General features: G+C 40.9%; 1 long non-coding RNA gene across 1 annotated transcript; it reads left to right on the top strand.

The window, feature by feature from the left end:
• The first annotated feature begins 3,071 nt into the window (after positions 1 to 3,071).
• On the top strand, positions 3,072 to 5,252 carry LOC127327138 (uncharacterized). The gene is made up of 2 exons (XR_011755514.1): positions 3,072 to 4,471; positions 4,592 to 5,252. It is a non-coding gene; the product is annotated as an uncharacterized lncRNA (long non-coding RNA).
• Positions 5,253 to 6,417: the final 1,165 nt, after the last annotated feature.

Raw genomic sequence — 6,417 nt, forward strand, 5'->3', positions numbered from 1 at the left:
GTTAGTCCATGAAAATAAATGTTTGTACCAAATCTATCCAACAGAAATTATAAATATTTGTCGAGAAGTACAAGGAAAAATTAGTTAGGCCGTCGAGAAGTACAAATAATTAAACCTAGGAAGTAAAAAAACACATATGAAGTGTAAGAAAAAATAATAAAATTGTACACCAAAATTATAAAATTCATCCATACAGAATAATAATAAAATCATCTTCAAAAAAACTATCCGATGGTAAGTACATACAAGGATGATGGAAAGTACAAGTGTTCACTCCCGGTAAAAACATATAGTACTGACGGGAATTACATGGGTTAAAAAAACTATTCGACACGAGCAGTACAACCACTTATTATAGGAAGCACAAATAACCCGATAAAATCCAAATGTACAAAAAAAATCTCGTAATCCACGAGGTAGTTCAAATACTAGACTATGAGAAGTACAACCATTCGACATTAGCAGGACAACCACTTACTATAGAAAGTACAAGAAAACCCACAAAATCCAAATGTTAAAAAAAATCCCATCATCCGCGAGGAAGTTCATATATTTGATGACGAGAAGTAAAACCATTCGACATGAGCAGTACATCAACCTAATATAGGAATTACAAGAAAACGAGTAAAAAACCAAATGTAGAAAAAAACAAAAATATTCCCATCATCCGCGAGGAAGTACAAGCAACGATCACAATAAGTACAACCATTCGACATGAGCAGTACAACCACTATCTGCGTGGAAGTACAAGCGGTGATTTGGAGAAGTTCAATGGGAGACTATAGGAAGTACATGCAATACGAAAGCACAAAGTATCCAAAGAAGATCCCCCAAATAATTTCACATAGAAACATTGGGAAGTCCAAAGATTAAGATTCGGGAGAAGAATCTCTTAAATAGAGCATAGGGACAATCTAAAATTATCATTCCAAAACACATATGTTTAGTTTTAGTAAAACACACTAATATCAAAATATTTCTGGGAAGTACAACCACAAAGGCCAGGAAGTACAAGGATATGTCGCTGGAAGTTTAGATGCGCGTGGTTGTGCTGAGAATTTTATGAGGCCGTGGACCTCAAACGAACACTACACGAGAATCTTATAGTTGTTTTACTGAACACTTTCGTGAAACAACGCCAAGAAGTACAACCATTCGACATAGGTAGTACACCCACTTAATGTTGGAAATACAAGAAAACTGACAAAATCCACATGTAGAAAAAACAAAATAATACCACCACCCGCGATGAAGTTCAAATACTTGAGTACGATAAGTACAACTTTCCTACATAAGCAGTACACCCACTTAATACAGGAAGTACGAGAAAACCAACAAAATCTAAATGTAGAAAAAACAAAATAATACCACCACCCACAAGTAAGTTCAAATACTTGTTTATGAGAAGTACAACCATTCGACATAAGCAGTACACCCACTTAATATAGAGAGTACAAGAAAACCGACAAAATCTAAATATAAAAATAACAAAATAATACCACAACCCCGTGAGGAAGCTCAAATACTTGAATACAAGAAGTACAACCATTCGACATAAGCAGTACACGCACTTAGTATAGGAAGTATAAGAAAACTAGCAAAATCCAAATGTCGAAAAAACAAACTGATTACATCATCCGCGAGGAAGTACAAGCACTGATTTCAAGAAGTACAAGCATAGACTACATGAAGTACAAGCGGTAATTACAGTAACTACAAGGTGCCCAAAGAAAATACATGAATTATAGCTGTTTTATTGAACACTTTCATGAAACCGCACCAAGAAGTACAACCACATTGCCTGATAAGCACAAGTTCATGTCGAGAGAAGTTCAGCGCTCTGTTTTTATGGGGCGGAAATGTATTGTGCAAATCTCGTCGATTTGATCACCAACCACTTCAATCATTGTCACCAAAAGCTATATATGGTATAGTATATGTCTAACTTCATTACCTACAACATTTTACAACAAATAAAAGGATCTAATCCATCAAATTCAAATCATTATCTCGCAAAGTATACCGGAAACACGATTTCAAAACTTCTAAAATTACTTTTAAACCATTCGGATTGGCAAAAATGGTAGATATGGAAAAGATGTGCCATTTTGACACCTTTCCAACTGTATATCATTTGCATTGTTTAAATATACCGCATGGAAATTGCGGGGAGAATCATTCGGTGCTCGTCACATAAAATGGGCGGACAGTAAATCGAGTTATTCTCTTAAACCGTAAGTAATTAGAGAAAATAATTGGAATAAGAAAGTTGCGCCTCGTCCATAGCTTTCCAACGCCATATCATTTACATCATTCCGACATACGGTTGAAACAAATTATCCAAATTACTGTCCGCTCGTTTTTTGAGTACGTCCGAATTTCGGTATTTTCAAAATAATTCAAAAACCATGTAGAATCTGGAAAAACATAAAACATGAAAAAGTTGCGCAATTTCAATATCTTTCCAACGGTATATCATTTGCACAGTTTCGATAAGTGATTGAAAAATCGAACAAAAAGTTCGTTTTTTTGCCATATAGAAGCGTTTTCGTATTTTCAAAATTAAATTTAAACTGTGCAAAATCTGCGAAAAGTGTGAACATGAAAAAGTTGCGGTTTTTCATTTTCTATCCAACGGTATATCATTTGCATAGTTCCGACAAATGGTTGAGAAACTTGTGGTATAATCAGTAGATCTGAAGAAAACGGGAAGTTCGAGGGTAAGTTCGATGAAAGTTGAATCCTCGTCATCCGGGAAGTACAACCTTGTGTCCAGGAAAGTACAAGTCGGTGCTCGAGAATATTATTCGCAACCGATTGCGAGAATAGTGCTGGTATATATATATATATATATATATATATATATATATATATATATATATATATATATATATATATATATATATATATATATATATATATATATATGGAAAATAGTGGGCTACCATGGGTGGTAGCTATGCATATACATCCAACCATTAGATCTTCTATAGGGAGCATGAAACTGTATAGAGAGAGCACAAATTATTAATGTAGTATCCAACGCCGTCACGCCGGGAATTGCATATCTACTCATTAGTTATCTGCCATAGCCATTGTGTCTCCAACCCCACCCTCCCCACACTCGTCCTTCCCCTTCCCAACCTCCGCCCACCTCCTTCCCTCCGGCGGCTGGCCGCACCTCCTCCCCCCGGCGGCTGGCTGCGTCCCTGCGCCGCCTCCTCTCGCGTGGCAGCACCGCTTCTCTATCCAAATCCTGACTCCTCCCTCAAAAAAATCTTCTCCATCCCCGTGTCCCCCTTTCTTCCTCTCTCCCTCACCTGGCTCCTACCCTTCCCACCGATGCAAGACTACCCCTGCCTCACAGAGCGCGGGGATAAATCAAGGCGGCGTGCGGGTCGGAGAGAGGGAAGGAGGCGGGCGGGAGCATGGTTGTGGAGGCGGCGCGGCGACCGGAGAGGTCGGCTGGCGCCCGCCCTCGTCCTCCATCCGGCACAGCTACGACGTTCCTGCACGGCACCCGTTCCCCCACACCACCGCACGCACCAACTACCCCGCGAAATCAGCAGCTCATCCCCGCAGGTCATCCACCCTGCCTCTTTGCGGCCTCCTTGCCAGGGAAAAACCACGCCACCTCCACCGCGAATCCACCAGCGGCGACTCCCACTGTTTCCTTCTTTTCTCTTTCCTGCCTCTATTTGATTTTGTGATTCTTTAACGTTTCTTAATTTTTTCGTGATCTTAATTTGCCCTTTTTCTCTGATCTTTGTTAGCTTGTGGGGTGGCTTTGTGATTAGACTAATGGATTTGAGGTTGGATTTCCTTGTTGCCTCCGTAAGTTGGAATTGAGGTCGAATTTACTGTACGCGATACGGTGCTGGTCCTTGGAGGCGACCCCATCCCTGCGTATCTGTATCACGCACAAGAGTTCAGGGAGAGCTGGGGTCCCAGGAGAGGATTGGAGCTCCTCCCGGCCGCGCGGCGTTTCTCCCAACCGTCGCCGCGCGTGATTCCTCTCGGTGGCGCGCCATTCTCGTGCCGCCGGCCGCTCGCTCTTCCTCCCGACGTCAGACCGCCTGACTCCTGATTAGGCCCTAAGTCACCGCAGCCCAATCTCCCCAGTCGTCTCCATGATTCTTGGACTTCACTCTCTTGCTTTGTGTTCTGCTCCGTCCAGATGTTTTTGTGGATTTTGTGCTAATAGTTAGTATTGATTAGCATGGCAGCAAAACAACTACGTATTTTTGTATTCTCCTCAGAAAGGAAGCAATCGTTTTTGTTCAGCTTTGTTTAGCGCACTGGATGGGCCTATGTGAGGGAGATCAGTTGTTCTTCTTAGATCTCTTCTAATTTTTCTCCAGGGATTTAGTTTTGATCTGGTCCAAACATACTGCTGAAACTTTTGGGTCGTCGACTCCGGATGCCCTCTATGGATCATTATTTGTTGAATTTCTTACCAATCCCCCGAGTGGTATGTACTAAGTGTGTTTCTCAATTTTACATTTCCCTTTTTTTTCTGATCTGCACTTTACTTTTTTTATCTGACCTTACTCCGTTAAATTGTGGGATTTGCTGTGTACATGGATTTCAGGTTGATGTTTCAAAATCGATCAAACAAAAAGCAAGTGGTGATGAGTTACAGTTAGATATGAAAGGGGAATTTATTTTTTGCCCCAGTTTACTTATGGCATTTATGGTTTGCCCCTATTTAGTTTGCAATCGATTTTTTGCCCCTGTTTACCTTGATGATTTGCCCTTTCTCAGTTAATCTGAATTATTTTGTTTTGTTTTTAGTGTAAGGCAAAAAAATCCTGGACCGAAGACACCCCTACATACATCCCTCGCAATTCCCCTCCTCTGTTCTCAGCCACGGTGGCGCTTGCCACTGCATCCTCACCACCACTTATTTCTGGACATAGCGGCGGGTAAGCAGCAGCTGGACAAGTGGCGCTACAGCGGCGACCTGATTTGGGTCACGGTGCACTGTGCGGGCTGATACCTAAGATTAACCAGAATAGATCGCCACAGGAGGCTCTGTGATGATCGTATTTTCCTACAGAACAGTTTGTGTTTCCGAGTTTTTTTTAGATAGCCGCTGTGTAGTTTGATCCTCAGTCCTACATTTTATGTTTCAGAAAATCTGACCGTGCCGTGTGTTAGTTGTCATTTTATGTAAAAATTTTATGTAAAAAAGCATACCGTGACATATGATGGTTGGCGTTCAATAAATCTGCCTTGCGTAGATGAGCAAATTTAATGTTTTTTTTTACCGTGCCGTAGCTTGTTTGTCAAATTGGAAACCAGAAGCTTTGGGTCGAAAATTAATAGCAACATGCGACCAGATTCTCACCGCACCATACCGTATGCAATGTGTGAAAAACAAACCAAAACGACAACCTAGCTTCGGCGTGGCAGCCATGCCGTAGAATTTTGTCAATTTAGAAAAAAAACGTCAAAGCTAACATTGGCACTACACTGGTGAAAGTACACCTACACGTACCTACCGTTCAGACAAGAAATTGTCATTTCCATACCAAAACGACAAGCTAGTATCGGTACGGTAGCCATGGCACTGAAATTTTGTTTTTTCCATTATGATTCAACGGTTAGTTTTTGGCAAGGAAGGTTCAAACTCACATACCATATTCTGTAACGGAGTTACATGATATGATGGATGCTTTTCTTTGATCTGCACCTGGATAGTGTTGGAGCCCCACTATCTAACGGTTGCTATCCTATGCATAGCTACCACCCTTGGTAGAAAATCCGCGTCGATATATATATATATATATATATATATATATATATATATATATATATATATATATATATATATATATCCAAAATAGTGGGCTACCATGGTGGCTAGCTGTGCACACCCCACCAGCCGTTGGATATACAGCATATGATACCACATGTACACTTGAGTTCACAAATTCCAAATGGCAGCCTGCTAACGCCGTCTCCGACACAGCTGAAGAGGAGCACACCTTTTCAAACTTTGAATCAACACCCATTACGTGCAATACACTTTACAGTACACATGTTGATCAGTTACCAAAGTAAAAAAATATCGCTATGCAAACCGTACAGCACTACGAAATACAAAACGACATGTATGACTACCCAAAACACCTTTTCTCTTTCGGTAGCCAGTACACACATTTATCCCTGCCCAAAATTCATGAACACAAGAATCGTTTCTTCATTTGTTGTAAAACAAACAGCTGGCGCACTCCAGAACTGAAAATCCAGGTTCTTGCTTATATCAATTTCTTTCTTCAAACCTTCCATTCAGATCAGTTTACCATTCTTCCTCAATTATTTACACCACGATTGATGCGGGGTGGCCTTCGGTCACCTCCACACCAAGACCAACAAGTCCCCCAAGTGGACCAATGACGCGAGCCCGAGTTA

The sequence above is a fragment of the Lolium perenne genome, chromosome 3, assembly GCF_019359855.2.
Source record: "Lolium perenne isolate Kyuss_39 chromosome 3, Kyuss_2.0, whole genome shotgun sequence".
Taxonomy (NCBI): Eukaryota; Viridiplantae; Streptophyta; class Magnoliopsida; order Poales; family Poaceae; genus Lolium; species Lolium perenne.